Source organism: Sciurus carolinensis, chromosome 7, assembly GCF_902686445.1.
Source record: "Sciurus carolinensis chromosome 7, mSciCar1.2, whole genome shotgun sequence".
In the NCBI taxonomy this organism is placed as follows: Eukaryota; Metazoa; Chordata; class Mammalia; order Rodentia; family Sciuridae; genus Sciurus; species Sciurus carolinensis.
The window spans coordinates 67,457,692-67,476,871 of NC_062219.1; positions in this window are offsets into that span (position 1 = coordinate 67,457,692).

Below are 19,180 nucleotides of genomic sequence, written 5' to 3' on the forward strand. Positions count from 1 at the left end.
TGGATCACTTGTCTGCTCTCATCTAGCCTAGTGTACCCCTCAATATACACAATTTATCTCTAATTTCAAATGACTTCAAATCATATCTGGAGTGAAAAAGGAACCAGTAATGACAAAGGCAAATCAGAAGCTTTACCTTTTTATGAAACAATCTTCCTATGGAATGAATGTGTACTTCCTTATTTTTCTTCACTTTCTGGCTCTTTGGCATCCTACAAAGCCCTGGTTAGTAGAGGAGAGATTCTCCAGTTTGTCCTAACCTGTAGATGACAGTTTGATGTCTGTCTTGGAGATCAGGGACAGGTCCTTATTCCCCCCAGTGTTGAAGATTAAGAAACTCCAAGGCATGCGTAGAAAGCAAGTTTTATTTAAGAAAGTGATAGTGACAGACTTCTCTGAAGAGAAGGAGCCCTAGAGCTGGGTATCCATGAGAGGGAATTTGTCCTGCTCTTGGATAAACCCCAGAATCCCCCTAATTATTTTCTTCTTTGTGTACATGCCTGAGAGTAGGGACATGGGGGTTAATTTTAGCCACTCAGAGTGCCCAGGAACATGATCACAGAGGTGAACAATCCATCATCCTCTGTTTGATAAACAGTGACAACCAGTCTTCATCCTCTCTGGACCCCCATCATTGATTACTTACAGAGACTGCCTGACCTTTGCCCCCTGCCTCAGTTTTGTGAGGAATGTCATATATCCTGTCCACTCAGCCAAGGCAGGGCTGCAGGCAAATTGCTTTTTAGCAAAGGAAGCATGTGGAGGGTCAGTACCATGGGCTCATTTCATAGAATTATACTCTTAACCTTGTATTTCCACCATCCTCATCTGTCTCCTTACAAATTCATGTGGGTATTTTCTTTCCTTGGGATAAACTCCATACTACTTAAAGTGTTTAATATTCCCAAAGAGATTTCACACATGTACTTTGTGAATCAACTTATTTTTCCATTATTCCATTTGGTTTTGAGTAACAAAAGAGAGCAATCATTTTGTAGAGTAAATATAAAGGAAAAATGTCTACTTATTAACATTTACTTGAGTTTGATTAAGCCTGATCTGCACAGTTTTTCTCAGTTGGTAATGAACTGTTCTTTGCTATGAGTATACTGAGTCTTGATATCTAAATAATTGTAGGATGTGCTATATTTACAGATTGCAAGACTCCACAAAGTAAGCATATTAACTCTCTCCAAATCCATGGAATCTTAATTCAGTTTTTATTAAGATCAAAATATGGATTTCAGTAGACATAGACAAGTTTTTCTGATATTTATATGGAAAGACATAGAACATAGAATACCTAATATGTTTTGAAAAGGTAAACTAAAGTGTAAGCAATCAGTCTACCCGAATTTAAGACTTACTATTTAAGTCTAATTAAGATTCTCCTGTACCGTTAGGGAGATACATACATAGAATATTTATGATCCAATTTTCCTTTCTATAGTCAATTCAAGGATATCATATTGTTCTTTTCAACAGCTTTGCTTTGGCATTTATCACCAGCAGTGTTGCAGAAAAATGTTTAGCAGTTAGAACAATTTTATTACCCAGTAACTTTTTCTTCTTTCAGTACCTGAAATATTCAAGTGATTATTTCAGTATCACAATACTTTATTAAGTTTGTTGTATGCTGCCGATGTACACATATTCGTAACAAATTATAGTAATAATCTTTTATAAAACTTAATGGTAAGATAACATTTGAGATTCACTGCCATATTTAATTTGGGGTCATAGTAGACAATGTGAAAAATTCCATTATATAAAGTTGTGAATAAAGTTGATTTTATAAATCATTCTTTTGATATAGTTTGCAAATATCTATTCCAATTAAATATCTATTCCAAGGTTTTAAAGATTATTTTGTCCCACATTAGGTATCATTTATGTTACACCAAAATAACCTGAATTCAACTAAATATGGTCACGTTTCCATCCCATGTGTTTATTCTCTTTCCTGAACAGCTAGAAATTTTGATTTTGAATATTTTCTTTTCTGTATACTCTATAACACATAAAGGCAAAATTACCTCCCTAAGACCAGTTTGACGATTACTATTGTTACTATTGTTGTTTTAGTGTCCTTTGTTGAAATTGGGATGTTTGCAACCAATACATATAATTATTTTAATAAAATAGACTATGACCTCAAGATAAATTATGTATGATTTCACCTACAAATGCCCATGTACTTTACCTTAAATAATTTATTTTTTTTTAATTCTACCCTTACTCATCTCTTTTCAAAAAAAAAAAAAAAAGATGAAAAGCATAAGGCCTAGGAAAAAGCAGTGAGGAATTGAGATTGTTCTGCAAGAAGCAGTCTTCTGTGAATAAAGCACTTAGTGCCTGTGAATGCTAACTCAAGATATATGATGCTCTCCTTTCCCTTCATATATTTTCATCTTTTGTTATGATCTTCAGCAGTTTTCTTAGAAATTTGTTACTGAATAGACACTTAATAAAGGAAGTCGAATCTCTGAGATTTGCCAACTTTCTGGGCCATTCCACACATTATGCCTTGTATGTATGTATGTGAATACAAACTAAAATGTATGCTCAGTATTGACTCATTAGGATCAAATTTCAAACAATTGGGTAGGACTTAAAGTGTAGCAAGAAGGTCTACTATGGCTCTATGGTAGCATTCTCTGAAATATAATAACTAAAGGAAGAATTAATTTGTAATTGGATTTAGTGATTTATTATTTAAAGATCATTGCTCCATTTCTACCCTAACGGGAGTAATTAAATCCTAATTATAAGGAGATGGACAATTCAGCTTAGGAAAGTTTTATTTACCATATATTCTGCCTTCTCCCATCTAGCCCCCTCCCAGTAGTCTTTCCACAGCTGCTCAAAGTCTTCACCCCTCAAAGCTTACATCCTACAAAGCTCACATCTCCTGGCATATAAAACCCTCTTGACTTTTCTTTATGGAAGTTTCTCAAAAAATCTGCTTAGAATTATTGTTTTCTCTTATTCCATTTCCTTTTGCTCCAAAATTTGCTCTAATCTGATTTCTACTCAATTACCATCAGAAAACTGTTCAAACCTCAGTGACTAATGAATTTAAATGACCTCACATCTAATCTTCATCTGTGAACCTACTTACGAGATAAATTTCTATGGCCACCTACCATTTGACATATTCAGTAGAATGTTTCTCAATGATCTGTTACTCAAAATTGTGGTCAATTCAGGAAGCAGAGGCAGGAGGATTTCACGTTCAAGGCTAGTCTCAGCAACTTAGTGGGACTCTGACTCAAAACTAAAAAAGTAAAAAAAGGAATGGCAATATAGCTCAGTGGTACAGTACCCCTGGGTTCAATCCCCAACACTGGGGAGGCGGGGATAACTTACTACTTTTTCCTTCAAATTTTGCTCATTTTTTTCATATTTAAATAAAGAACAGCTTCATGATGTAGATCCTCAGATAGATATCTTTTGAGACATTCCTGTCACTTCTTGCTCTCAATGTTGTGGGGCACAACTTAAGAACAGACTGATCATCACTGAGAAATCCAAATTTGAGTCTTTATTAGCCAGCCAGCTGAATACCTCACAGAACGGCCCAAAAATGGCCATTGGGAGAATAGCCCCGAGCACAGAATTGCAGGGGGCTTTATATCGTCATTCACCATTTATTACCATCAATCGTAAGTGTCTGTTGTTACGATTTAAAATTACAAACTAACGTCATGAGATCTAAAATCATACACAGAAAGGGAAGTGGGTCAAAATGACCTTAGTTGAGAACCAGTTAAAGAATGGTTACTAACATCTAGACAATTGTTGCTGACCTGGTACATTGTCCAAGAAAAATAGGAACTAAAAAGAGAACAAATTTACATTATATAAGAATTGCCATTTTGTGTTGCCAAACTGCTATGTTAAGCAACTGTTGATGGATACAGAGCAGGGTGTTCCCACTGGAGAAGCATTTCCTACATGACATGGAGTCTCAGGGTAAAATGAAGTCTGTTTAATCATTGCCCATATAGCCTGGCCTCTAATATTTCCATGGAGTCAAATATGTCAACCCGTCACATCCGTCTGTATCACTAATCCATGGCATACTTCTGGCAATTCTGCGGCCCCAATATTTCTTGACTTGGTAAGATTGTTTGCATTTCTGCCAGTAACATTCTGACTTCAGTCACTCTCGTTCCCCGCCCTGCCCCCCTGCCGGCCTCTTCTCTAGTCTCCCTGCTTTATTCTTGCCTTAAAATAATTGTTTGCACATCTCAAAATTACATTTTGCAAAAATGTCATCATCTTGCTAAAAATAAACTTCAGGGCCATGTAATATACTTCTTGAGGCAGTAAATAGAACCAGTTCTGCATCCTCTTTCGCTGCGTCTCCATAGACTGTTTCCAAATCACTGCTCCAGCATGGGTCTTCTTCCAGTTCCTTGATTTCACTGACTTTCTACTCCAGCCCCTCACACATGATAAGCAAATCCCAGATTTGGGCTTCAATTTCTCTTTTCAAGCACATGTTGCAATTGTCTTAATCAAACTTACAAAAACCTGTTTGTTTTCTATAGGTGCTTTTACAAATTCTTTTAGAATTTTTACTCTATTTTTGTGCATTTAAATACCTACTTATTTTTATTTTGTTTCTCACTAATGTATAATTTTGATACAAGAATAGCTTGTATTATTTAAACACTGTACCCCTAGCACTTGTCATAGAGCCTGGTAAATATTAAGTATTTAATAATTATCTGTTGAATAAATAAATGCATCAAGTAGATGAACAACTGAAATAAAATTTGCTTCCTTCCTTCAATATCTCAAAAATAGCATATGATGATGCATCTATGACATGTGTTCATGATATAAAGCCAAATAATATACAACATTTAAGAATTCTGAATTTGTTGTAGCAAATTAATGTAACCTCATTATAAATTGCTTGGAGCTATCCATTTACAAAATAATGCTACAAATGTGAAAATGAAAGCATTGGGAAATGATTCCAATTTTAGAAAAGAACATTTTGAATGAGAACATTAACATTTGCAAAGACATTTATTTTCAATTTTTAGCAAGATGACTAAATGGCAATATGTGCTTTTGCTTTGTGTACGAAGGTGTAGTCAGTCAGTTGATTCTACTTATGTGCTGAAATGAGTTGTTATATACGAAAAAAATATTGACTCCAATTGCTCTCATTTCTCCTTCCAAGCCCAGGATATGTTGTGATAGAATCAGGAACAGCTTAATGACACTGTGGCTTCTGTTTAATAGGAGTTAAATTTCCATCCTGTCTTCTATATAAGGTGGTACAGCCTCCTTGGTAAGAGATCGTGTAAGGTCAGAATGATTAAAAGGATTTTTCTAGGTGACAAGTTGAAGGTCGAACGTGTTCACGGGCATCTGATTTCCGTTCACATACTTTGACCCGCTAAGCCATTCTGCATTTTTTTTTTTTTTAATAAGGATCACTGAAACCAAATACTCAAGTCCTAAATTGAAGTTAAACGTCACAAGGAATTTTCTGGGTTTTATGCTTTAACCTTTCCATGTTTTCAGGCTTAAATTACTAACCTTGGTACTCTCTGTCAGAAAGGCTAAGTGAGTAGTTGTGAGGTTTTAACTTTCTTATGTATTTTTTTTTTTTTTTCTTTCCATAGGTAACAAGGAACTGGATGACAGGGAACTTTTTTGATTTTTTTTGTTACCATTTTGTAATTAAAACAAGACCACATAAAGAAAGTTCAGGTGTTTCCCAACTATTTGAAAGCCTAGCTATCTTGAATTTGTGAACTTAAGAAGTCAGATTAAATGTTGTGCTTTATATGAGACTTTTAATGACATTCATCTTCACTTTTCTGACGACCCTGGGGTACATTCTGTGTCATTTAAGAGTGTGCTACTTTTCATGAGCTCCCTACTCTTCCTTCTTGGGTTACTGCAGTTTATCTTTGCTTTGTCAAGTAGAAATGGGACTCTAAGACAAAAAAGTTGCACACTAGAATGATAAGTCTAGTTGTTCCAGGAATGGTTAGATCTCCATGACGCATCTCTTCCTAATTTTATTTTGCAATTATGGATTTCGATCTTTAGCCAAGACATATTATTATCTCTTTTCGATACAGATTTGGTATATGTTGGTAAAATGCTGTCAATTATTTAGCATAAATTAAAAATACTCATTAACTTACTCAGAGCCCTCTGTCTTCTGTTTTAAGATGTATTCAAAACAATTTTTGTCCCTAATAATGAAATATATTTTCATCTATTGTTATTGAAAAGCTATTGATGGAGTTGATGAAATAAAAACAAACATTCCCAAGCATTTGGATTTTCTCAAAAGGCCTTTTACTTTATTGAATCTAAAAATTTTTTTTATTATCACCAAGTGATCTTTGAGTCACAAATGTTCAAGCAGGTATATCAATATTTTTGATATTTGGCAATAGAGAATGATGAATACTTTAAATGCCATAGGAGAATTTTTAAACTGTCATTTTTTCCTTTTTTTGTTTCAAATTTAACTAAGATATTCTGAAGGATAATACTTCCTTCTTCCTTTCTTTAGAGTTTCTCTCTGGATACTTTTCTTAAGGTAAAATGTCAAAAAAAGGGAAAATTTCTCCATTAGCTATTAATTACTCTAGATTGTATTAGTGATGGCAGAAGAGAAAATTAAAGGGAACAAAAATTTGAAATATATAAATGAGTGTGGAAGAGCTGCTAATCTATATGGAAAGTGTGATAAAATAATTCTATCTGATTTGGATTGAGTCATTGAATAGAATGATCTCAGATCATGGTAAGGTATCATGAAGTCAACGAAATTGTCACAAGATTTAGTATGATATACTTGTTTCATTTGCACTATATTATTCTAATCAATATCACAACTGCTTCTCCCATCTCTACCACCAACCCAATTCTTACGACTGGCATTGTTTATAGAACAATTATAGCATAGCTATTATAATGATCATAAACACGTTATGAGTGTAAAGGTTTTACATGCAGTATCTTTTGCTCATTTATTACTCATTTTTATCACATAGGTGACATTTTCACTGTCTGAATTTTTCAGTTATAGTAACAGAAAATTTAAGTAATTTACCTAGTAAATTGAGAACTTGCACTCTAGCCTAAGTCTCTTTGATGTGTGAGTTTTAATCACTGAACCAACTTCCATATGGTCAGTGTTAAAAGAGAGAGTGAGGATCCCGTTAGCTGGATAATAAAAATACATAGTTTTTAAATCTTGCTTACAGGGGCCAAGTAGAAAGGCAAAATTCATGTCCCATCCCAAACTTCCTGAATTTAAATCTTCAATTTAACAGGATTTCTAGATTAATTGTGAAGATTGAATAGAAAGGCTGTATGTTTGATCAGAATATCATGAAAAGTATTGTCAATTTGTTTATTAAAATCTCTCTATTTTTTCAACCTAACAGTTTCCTAAGCAGTTGAACATACAGGACTCCTTTATTTTGACTACTTTATTTTTTTTTCACATATAAAAATTTATTTGAACACTCAAGATGGCTGTATTCCTTTTCAAGAGCTTTAGAAAAAATCAAGAACAAATTAATAATCATTAATTTTGTTGTATCATGCTTAAAAATAATAAAAATATACCCTGTTTATTATTTTTCTATTGCTTTAGAGATAGCTGGTTTCTCTGACTTTTAAAATATTATTTACATTAAATTTAATCTTTAATGTCATGATACATAATAAAGAAAATTGAACCCATTTATGGGATGTCATGTGGTATATCCATACAGTTATACATTGTATAAATCAAATATTAATCATTTCCTTATAGTTAAAACTTTTTCAAAATCCATTCTTGAAACTTTTTGAAATATACCTTAGAGTAATTCATAGTCACCCTGAACTACAAGAGCATACCATTTAAGTATAACATGCTATGTACTGATCAAGCTTTCCCCATTGCTTCTGCCCATCTACCCTCTGTGGCCTCTTGTAACTTCTACTGTATTCTCAACCTCCTACGAGATTAATATTTTTAGATTGTACCAATGAATAAAACCACACTGTACTTGCCTTTCCATGCCTGATTTATTTCACATAACTTTATGATCTCCAATCCCATTCATGTTATCCAAAATAACAGTATTTCATTTTGTTTTTTGGCTGAGTATTATTGTATTGTGTATGCACCAAATATTCTTTATCCATTCATCAGAGCAAGGCACTAGGTTATTTCCTTTGCTTGGCTATAGAGAATAGGGCTGCAATATACATGGGAGTGCAGGTGTCTTTTTGACAAACTAATTTCTTTTTTCAAATATTTGTTCTGTTTAGATATAAATGGCAGTAAAGTGTATTTTGACCTATTATACATACATGGAGTATAGCTTAGGATCCCCTTCTTGTGTTTGTACATGATGTGGAGTTTCACTGGCCACGTATTCTTATATGAATCTATGAAAGTTCTGTCTGATTCATTCTACTGTCTTTTCTATTCCCACTCCCACTTCCTTTCATTCCCCTTTGTCTACACTGATGAACTTCTATTCTTCCCTCCCCGACTCCCTTGTTATGTGTTAGCATCTGCATATCACACAGAACATTTGGCCTTTGGTTTTTGGGGATTGGCTTATTTCACTTAGCATGATAGTCTCTAGTTCCATCCATTTACCAGCAAATGCCATAATTTCATTCTTCTTTATGTCTGAGTAATTCCATTATGTATATGTACCACATTTTCTTTATCCATTCATATGTTGAAGGGTACTTAGATTGACTCCATAGTTCAACTATTGTGAATTGAGCTGCTATAAACATTGATGTGATCACATCCCTGGAGTATGCTGATTTTAATTCCTTTGGGTATAAACCAAGGAGTGGGATAACTGGGTCAAATGGTGGTTCTATTTCAAGTTAGTTTTCTGAAGAATCGCCTTGATACAGCTTTCCATAGTGGTTGCACCAGTTTGGATACTACCAGCAACACAGGAGTGTAGCTTTTTCCCCATATCCTCACCAATGTTTATTGTTGCTTGTATTCTTAATAATTGCCCTTCTGACTGGAGTGAGATGAAATCTCAGTGTAGTTATAATTTGCATTTCTCTAATAGTTAGAGATGCTGAATATTTTTTCATATATTTTTTGACTACTAATATTTATTTTTCTGTGAAGTATTTGTTCAGTTCCTTTACCCATTTATTGCTTGGGTTGTTTGTTTTTCTGGTGTTAAGTTTCTTTGAATTCTTTGTATACCCTGGAGATTAATTCTCTATCTGAGGTACACATGGTAAAATTTTCTCCCATCCTGTAGGTTCTTTCTCCCAGTTCTTGATTGTTTCCTTTGCTTGATAATATCCCATTTATTGATTCTTCACTCTACCTCTTGTGCTTTAGGAGTCTTATTGAGGAAGTCAGTTCCTAAGATGACATAATGGAGAGTTACATTTTCTTCTAAAAGATGCAGGGCCTCTGGTCTGATGCCTAGTTTCTTCATTCACTCTGAGTTGAATTTTGTGCAAAGTTAGAGATAGGGGTTCAATTTTATTCAGCTGCATAATTATTTCCAGTTTTCCAACACCATTTGTTACAGAGGCTAACTTTCTCCAATGTATGTTTATGACGTCTTTGTTTAGTATGAGATAACTGTATTTATGTAGGTTTGTCTTCATGTCTTCTATTCTGTTCCATTGGTCTTCAGGTCCTTTTAGTGCCAATACCATGCTATTTTTGTTACTATAACTCCCATTAATACCAGCATTAAAAATTAAACAATTGCTTTAATTTTGCTTTCTGGTTTTAAACAAATTTATTGATAGATAACTCACATACAAAGAATTACACATATTTAATGTGTACAATTATTATTTTTTATTATGGTATTGGGGATTGAATACATAGTTACTTTACCACTAAACCACATCCCCAACCATTTTTAGTTTTAGCTAAAACAAGTTCTCACTATGTTGCTTAGGGTCTTGCTAAATTACTGAGGCTGGCCTCCAATTTGAAATCCTCCTGACTCAGGTTCTCAAGAAGTTAGGATTATAGGCATGTGACAGATCTCCAAGCTAATATGTACACTTGATGTACTAGGACACATGCAAACATCCTAGTTACCATGAATACAGTGGAGGTAATAATTTTCAATCTTAATAAATACTGCTCTGCCACATATGGTCAAATTACTGTGTTTTAAAGTCTCTTTTAATATTTCCTCTCTTTATACCACCAAATGCAGTTTCCTTTGTTTCCCATTTTATTTTTATAAATTTCTTTTGTTGAATGCAATTATAAAAGTAAATATAAAGTTTCTTATTCATGTCCATTGATACAGCTATAAAATGTTACATAATCAAAGAAGTCTGGTTTCTGACTTTAACCCTTCAATCTATTTCCTTCTTCCTTTCAGGGTGAATTTTTCTCCCCTCCCCTTTAATGTTTAAATTATTCTTCACTCTGTTTCTATTATTGTTGTTTCTGTTATAAACAGATATGTCTTTTCCTGGCACCTAAGAAGGTTTATAATCATGTTCCTGTTGTTGCCTTCTTACTAAATCCCTTACCACAGCACCTTTAATCCTCCTCTTTTTGCTGGTTATGAGGTATTGTTTTCTTATTACTAATAGTAATGAAATCAGTTATTGTTTTAGTCAACTTTTTTGCCTCTATGACCAAACACCCATCAAGAATAATTTTAGAGATGGAAATTTTACTTGGCACTCATGGTTTCGGAGGTCTCAGTTCATAGACAACTGACTCCATTGCTCTGGGTCTGAGGTGTGGCAGAACAAAACAGCACAAGAGTGTGGTGGCACAAAGCAGCTCAGAATATAGCATTGTCCCTGCTCACCAGGGACAAAACATACACCAAGGGAATGCCCCCAGTAATCTATTGCCTGTGGCCATGCCCTACCTGCCTACAGTTACCACCCAATTAATCCATATCCATGGACTAAGTCATTGACAAAGTTACGATTTTCAACCCAATTTTTTTCCTCTGAACATTCTTGCACTCTCTCACACATGAGCATTTGTGGGACACTTCATGTATAAACCATAAGATTCCATCCTTGCTGCCCCAAAGCTTGTGCCTATCTCACAAAGCATAGTACCAGCATTACCCGAAACTTTAAGTCCAAAATCTTATCTGATACTCAAGGCAAACTCAGCTGAGCATCTAAAAAAAATAAAAGCAAGTCACAAATATCCAATATTTAATGACACAGAGTAAATATTTTCATTCCAAAAGAAATAGGGGCATGAAAAGTAGGGATGGATCCAAAGCAAGAACAAAATCCAGCTGAGCAAACAAGTCCTATAGCTCCACATGCAGCATCTTTGACACCTGCCATCCTGATATTCTCTCCAAAGGACTTGCATAACGTAGCTCGCATCTGTGTCCTTGCTGGTTCCAGCTCATTTGACCTCTCTTTTGACTTATTTCTGCTCAATTCCTGCAACTTTCTTCTGTGGACATTCCACATTACTGACATCTAAATCTGAGGGATTTCCACTGCAGGTGCAGATTCATCCTCACATCCTCATGCATCACCCTCTCAGAGGTAGCCTGACAGTATTGTTATACTTTGCCTGCTCTTGCAGACCTTTCCTTGAAATCTCAGTGGAAACTTACATTATCTCCTAACTCGAGCATTCAGCATTCCTGCAGAAGCTGTACCATCTGGTTGACACCAAGATCTGCCACTATCTTGAGCAGTTGACAAGCTTCCTGGTTGCTCCTGACTGCAGCAACCTCTTGAGTACCAGGATTACTGAGTACAGTGAAACTTCCTGAGCCCCCCTGTAGAAGCAGGGTGCCCCCATGGCCTTGTCTTACTGGAATTTTTGTGTTTGCACCCTTGAACCTGAGATGAGTGTGGTCTTACCAATTTTTGAGATTCCCTTAAGAAATCTTTTCTATTGTTGCTGGGCAAATAACTTAGTATTTCATTAGTGGTTATAAACTCTTTAACAACCAAATCTTCCTTAGCCCCAATATTACTGGCACTTTTATGGCCAAACAGCAATTTTTCAAATCTTTCTGCATTGCTTTCTCCTCCTGACTATCAGAATAAACATGGCTAAAAGCTGTCACCAATATTCATGTCACTGCATGATGCTTTAAAAATTAACCACTAATTAATCCATCTAGAAATTTCTTCTGCCAGAATAATTAGTCCATCAACTTTAAATTAAGCCTCAATAATTCTCAGGGCATGGATAAAATGTATAGAATTTCTTTGTCAGAATGTAAGATGAATTACCTTCTATTTCAATTTTCATTAGAGTTCCACGTTATCCTCTGAAGTCTCATGAGCCAAGTCTTTACTTTCCACAATCCTCTCAGCATTCTGGTCTTCTGAACTTCCACCAGATCACCCATTAAACTCAGCTTATAACGTTTCATGCTTTACTAGCTTACATTTCTAAACTCTTCAAAATTCCTCCCAACACAAACTAGCTCCAAAGGCTTCTGAACTACATGATCAAATTTGTCACAGAAACAACCCCACTCCTCAATACCAAGTTAAGTTTTAGTTATCTTTATCAACACTGTGACCCGAAGACCCATTAAGTATAATTTTAGAAACTAAGTCTTTGATCCACTTTGAGATGATTTTTGTGCAAGGTGAGAGATGGAGGTTTAATTTCATTTTGCTACATATGGATTTCCACTTGTTCTAACACCATTTTTTGAAGAGACTGTCTTTTCTCCAGTGTATGGTTTGGGTGCCTTTGTCTAATGTGAGATAACTGCATTTATGTGGGTTTGTCTGTGTTTTCTATTCTGTTCCATTGGTCTACATGTCTATTTTGGTGCCAATACCATGCCATTTTTGATACTATTGCTCTGTAGTATAGTTTAGGGTCTGTTATTGTGATGCATCCTGCTTCACTCTTCTTGCTAAGGATTGCTTTAGCTATTCTGGGTCTCTTATTTTTCCAAATCAGTTTCATGATTGCTTTTTCTAGTTCTATTAAGCCTGTCATTGGGATTTTAATAGGAATTGCATTAAATCTGTATAAAATTTTTGGTAGTAAGGCCATTTTGACATTATTAATTCTGCCTATCCAAGAGGCACATGGGAGATCTTTCTATCTTTTAAGGTCTTCTTCAATTCCTTTCTTTGATGTTCTGAGTTTTCATCACGGAGGTCTTTAACCTCTTTTGTTAGGTAAATTTCAAAGTGTTTTTTCTTTTCTTTTTTTGAGGCTACTAGAACAGAGACCCTGCACCTAATAGAATAGAAAGTAGGACCAAATCTTCATCATGTCAGCCTAGGATCTGCCTTCTTTAACAAAACTAAAGCACAAGAAATAAAATCAAGAATCAATGAATGGAGTGAATTCAAACTAAAAAGCTTGTTCTCAGCAAAAGAAACAATCAATAACATGAAGAAATGCCTACAGAATGGGAAGAAATCTATACCACATGCACCTCAGATACAGCACTAATCTCTAGGATATATATAGAACTCAAAGTAATTAATGCCAAAAACCCAAATGATCCAATCAATAAATGGGTTAAGGATCTGAACAGACTATTCAAAGAAGAAAAATCACAATTGATCAACAAACATATGAAAAGAAAGTTCAACATCTCTAGCAAGTAGAGAACTGCAAATCAAAACTCCTCTAAGATTTCGTCTCACTCCAGTCAGAATGGCAATTATTAAGAATACAAGCAATAATAAATGTTAGTGAGGATGTGGGGGAAAAGGTATACTCATGAATTGCTGGTGAGACTCCAAACTAGTGCAAGCACTATGGAAAGCAGTATGGAGATGCCTCAGACAATTAACTTGGAATAAAACCATCATTTGATCCAGTTATCCCACTCCTCTGTTTATATACAAAGGACTTAAAATCTGCATACTACAGTGATGCAGCCTCATCAATGTTTTAGCAGCTCAATTCACAATAGCTAAACTAGGGGCCAATCTAGATGCCCTTCAACATATGAATAGATAAAGAAAATGTGGTACAGAGAATGTGGTACATATACATAATGGAGTATTACTCAGCCTTAAAGAAGAATGAAATTATGGCATTGTCAGGTAAACTGATCAACTGGAGAATATCATGCTAAGAGAAATAAACCGACCCCCCAAAACCAAAGGCTGAATGTTTTCTCCAATAAGCAGATGCTGATCCATAACGCGAGGTGGGGAATAGGGAAGAATGAAGAATTGTGCAGGGGGTAGTCACCAGAGGGACTGGGATGTGGAGATGGGAAGGATGATAGAATGAGACAGACATTTTTACCCTATATACATGTATGATTTGTGTGATTCTGCACTAGGTACAGCAAAAGGAATGATAAGTTGTGCTCCATTTGTGTACAATAGGTCAAAATGTGTTCTACTGCCATGCGTAATTATTTATAACAAATTAAAAAATAATAAATAAATAAATAAATAAATAAAACAATTTTAGAGCAGAAGAAATTTATTTGGTGTTCAGGGTATCAACAGACTCAGGTCTGTAGGTGGCTGATTCCTTTGATTTGGGCCCCAAGATTAGGCAGAACACCATGGCAGAAGGCTGTGGAGAAGAAAGGCAGCTCAGGTCAGACAGCTCTGCTCACCAAGGAGAAAACATACCCCAAAACCTATCACCTCCAGCCACACCCATCTACCTAAAGTTAATACCCAGTTAATCCATATCAGTGTATTAAGTCATTGATAAAGTTACACCTTTCATAACCTAATCGTTTTCCCTCTAAACATTCTTGTGTTGTCTCACATATGAGCTTTGGGGGAACACCTCATCTAAACCATAACGCTTACCAAATCCTTCTTCCTCTTCTTTCTTCTCCTACATCTGATCTGAAGTAACTCAGTTTATTTAATTCATAGTTAGTAACTCTGGTCATCAGCAAGCATATTTCATTTGCTTTCATATTTAGAGTTTGATAATGTTTTATTCACATTTGGTTTATCTTCAATTTTAATCAACTTCATTTCATAAATATTCTACAGTCTTCTTTCCTTCATTCCTAGAAATCATAAGCTTTGAATATTTTAAAATATTATTTCATGAATATACCATATGTTCAACTTTGAATCACATTTATTGAATACATTATCTGATTTTAGCTTCATACTTTAAATAAAATGATTAAATAAATTGGTTATGGTTTGATATTTCACCCCATTTTATTTTTTAATTTCCGAAGATTTTTGAAATCAGTTGGCAAATCTAGAGGTTGATTATTGGTATCAATATGTTAAAGCAGAAGAGCTCCAAATTATATTAAAATAAGAATCACAGCATATGGGAACTGAGGAATTGTCTAGCTTTATGGGAGAATGAAGTTTCTAGAAACTTGAATGTTTGATAGATTCATAGTTATTTAATCATTTCTCAGTTCCCAGATTGCTTTTGAACTGCACTACAAATAAAATAAAATCCCAGATGAATTATTTACTTATTAATAATTTTACTTGCAAACAACAGAAAGTTCTTACAAACTTTTTATATCAAGACAATCTTAGTTTCATGAGTATGAATGCTTACCTATAGACGTATTTTATTTAAATTCAGTCTCTGCACAAAGTGCATTAAATTTACTCATTTAACAATTTTTTTTTTTTTTTTTTTTTTTTTTTTTTTGCGGTACTGGGGATTGAACTCAGGGCCTGGTGCTTGCGAGGCAAGCACTCTACCAGCTGAGCTATCTCCCCAGCCATTTAACAATATTTTTGAGCATTTTGATTAAGTAGGCATTATATCTAAAATATAAAACAAAAGCAACTTAAACTAAAAATACTCTTGAGTTTGAAGCAAAGCATGTGTGATCTCCTAATGGATTACAATTATTTCATATGCTTTAGAAAGCAGAATTTTCCATAACTAAAGCTATATTCCTTGTAATTCTGATAAAAGTAAGCAAAATACATAACATCCTGAATCTTGATAGTGGAGTGATCAGAATGAAAGTGTGTCACCAATTTTCTACTTTGGAAATGAAAGGAAACGTGTATATTTCCCTCCTTTCACCACATACATAATTTTTACTGGGCACCTCTTATGTACCAAGCACTGTTATTTGTGTCTTATTAAAACAATAAGCCTCCAAACACATTACAAACCTTCTGATACCTCACAGTCTAGTAGAAGAGACTTGTGAGCTAGCATTTGTAATGTGGAGAAGAATATGACAAGCAAACTTGTCTCATAAAAGATCAAATTTTACAGCAATCAAGATTATGAGAAGTAAGACTCCGGGCACTTGACTGGTTTAAGTATTCTTATAATTTGGTTTTATGGATTAGAAGCTATTCATAAAATGCAAAATATAGGGTTACCACTACTTGGCAATAGCTCATCCATAGGAATAATATTGTGTTGGCAAGGAAAAAATATATCTTATTTTACCTTTAATATTATTGTATCTCTGACCAATAAATTAAAGATGCGATGAAGTCGCTGATGTAAAAATCTTAATGCAACATTACTCTAGCAATCCAATCCCATAGAAGAGTTTTTAGACAATATATAATTTGTGTAAATGCATTTTAACGTCACTTATATTTTTGATGAATTATAAATTTTGTTTTATTTATCCAAAATATCAAATTATTAGATAGTAGAAAATCTTTTGTAAAAGAAGACATAATATGTGAACTTTTTTTTTTCCTCACTACTGTGGGTGAACCCAGGACCTCATGCACTTTACCTCTGAGTCACACACCCAGACCAATACATTTTAAACATTTTAATGTGTTCATGTAGTGTCATGGTGCTCTTCGCAATTTTTTCAAGTTAGAAACAAAAGTATGAACTTTTGTTTCACCTTTATATATCTCATTGTTTGACATTTCAGAACTCTGGTTAAGAATTCAAGTCTGTATTTGTAAAACGTCATTTTTGTGGTTAGTTAAATCTATGACCTAAAGAAAGGTCATAGATTTCTACTTAAAAACTTTGATAATTATAATTAGGCAAATTAATTCATGTCCTTGTATTTATATCATATCAAAACAGTTGTGTAATTTTATGAGCCTAATAACTATGTAAATTTTCTGTCTAATGTATAGGTTAGAAACTATCTTATTTTCAATGTACATAAGGACTGATGAATTAGTAAAGTAACAAGTATAGAGGGAATTGATCTGGTATTTTATCCAGTCATTACTCTCATGAGATCTTAGAGGTAATAGTACACAAACATGTCTTTCTACATTACTTATATCAGGTTAAACTTATAGTAAGAGCAAAAGTAATGGGGCTGAATATAGTGTCAGTTTAATGAGTTAGTAATGTTACCATTGAGTCAAACACCAAATAGGTTTGTAATTATACTTCATCTGCTTCATAACATGCTTAACAATATGTAAACTTGAAATACATATCTGAATGTTCTAAGATTTTAGAGAAGCTGTAACTTTACTTCAGGATACAAGGTGGTGCTGTTTCATTTTACAAACAAAACTGCTGCTACAAAAAATAAGTATTACTAAAATGAGGACATCATATCTTATAAAGAGAGCAAGAATACAGAAGAAGCCAATTCCATACCTCTACATGCCAGTTATGATTTTGTTTAATGGAAAAATAGATAAGGTATATCTAGGTACATGGCACAATGTAAATACAGAGGCAATAACAATATTCAACCACGGATGAAATGTGCATTTTTTTGTTTTTTGTAGTTTACAAGGTTCTGTGGCCAGCAATATTGGTAGAGGCTGAAAAGGCCTTGGTCTTAAGGAAATAAAAACATGTGCCTTCTGAAAAATATGTGAAAGAAAGGATTATTTTCAGTTCTTTTTGACTTTTTGTACTGACATCTATTTACGGGTTTTGTAAATGAAAATTCAAGCTCAACCTTTAATTCTATGTCTACTGATCTAGGATATTAATGAAGACCAAAATTCCATTGCATTGTATCTATTCAAATGCTGATCAATATTGCCTGCTAACTCTGTATTTAAGTGCTACAAAAAGAGAAACCACTTTCCTATTAAGTTTCTGTATGCTTATAGAATTTGGTGTCCAATTTCAATGGCACTTTTATGATGTGACATCAGTCACATTAAATAACCTTTCTGGACCTGTTTTTGAATATAATTTGAAGAAATGCTCAATGCTAACATATTCACAGAATTTGTGAGGTGTTTACACAGCATTTGTGAAAAGTTTGTGGTTTTCCAAAACAAATTGTCAAGACATTTTTTCACATCTGTGACTTTTTTGTAAAAAAGTCACAAACTTTTAAAAATGTTTGTTTATTGAAAATTGGTAATGTAGAGAAATTTGATTGTTTTATCTATGTTGGTATCATTGGCAGATCTTTTGCAAAAATAACATATATATACCGATTTTATCAGGCATTTTGTTGTCTCATGATGTATTCATGTAATATGTTTGGCTACTGAAAAGACAAACATTAACTCCAAGCTCTGCTGAGATCATGTGAAATATATCATTTCTGTATTTAGTCTTTATATTGACACATCAGTTTTATAAATATATTTTAAAAATCTGTATTAATGCTTACTTTTCTTTTTAATACTCTTATTTTCTAAAACCTGGTTTGTATTTTTAAATAATTGGGTAGAAATTACTGTGCTATTCACTTATAATGGCTTAAAATAGACTTATTTAAATAATTATTTATATTTAGCTTTACTGACAGAATAAATAGTAGACCCATTTATTGATGATATTGTATTCCATGGTGCTATTTATTCTGTGGAATACAGAGATATAATTAATATAATCTGGCAAAGAAGTATATGCCTGGAGAACTTAAGTGAACAAAAATAAAGAAGGCAAGTAAGTTCACTTAGCAACAAAAGCTCAGTCATAAACATGTTTAATAGATAGTAATTTGGCTGTGTCTGCTATAAGGAGATCACATAACCTCTGATATTTCAACCTTCTCCCTAAAACTTAATGTCTAGACACTGTGGCATGAACCTTAAAGAGCTTTCCTGTTTGAAACGCATCTAATATCTTAGAAGGCACTGTGGTGCTGTAATATAAATTACATCTTTGAATTTCATAAAAGCTTGACTTGAAAAATACTTATGCAGCTTGTTATTGTATAGCCCTGGGAAAACAAGCCTCTATGTGATTCTATTCCTTATATGCCAATAACATGAAGATAGTAATACTTTTCTTATAGTTAAAAAATTATCATATTATTTGTATATAGTGATTAGCAAATAGTAAATGCTAAAGAATTATATA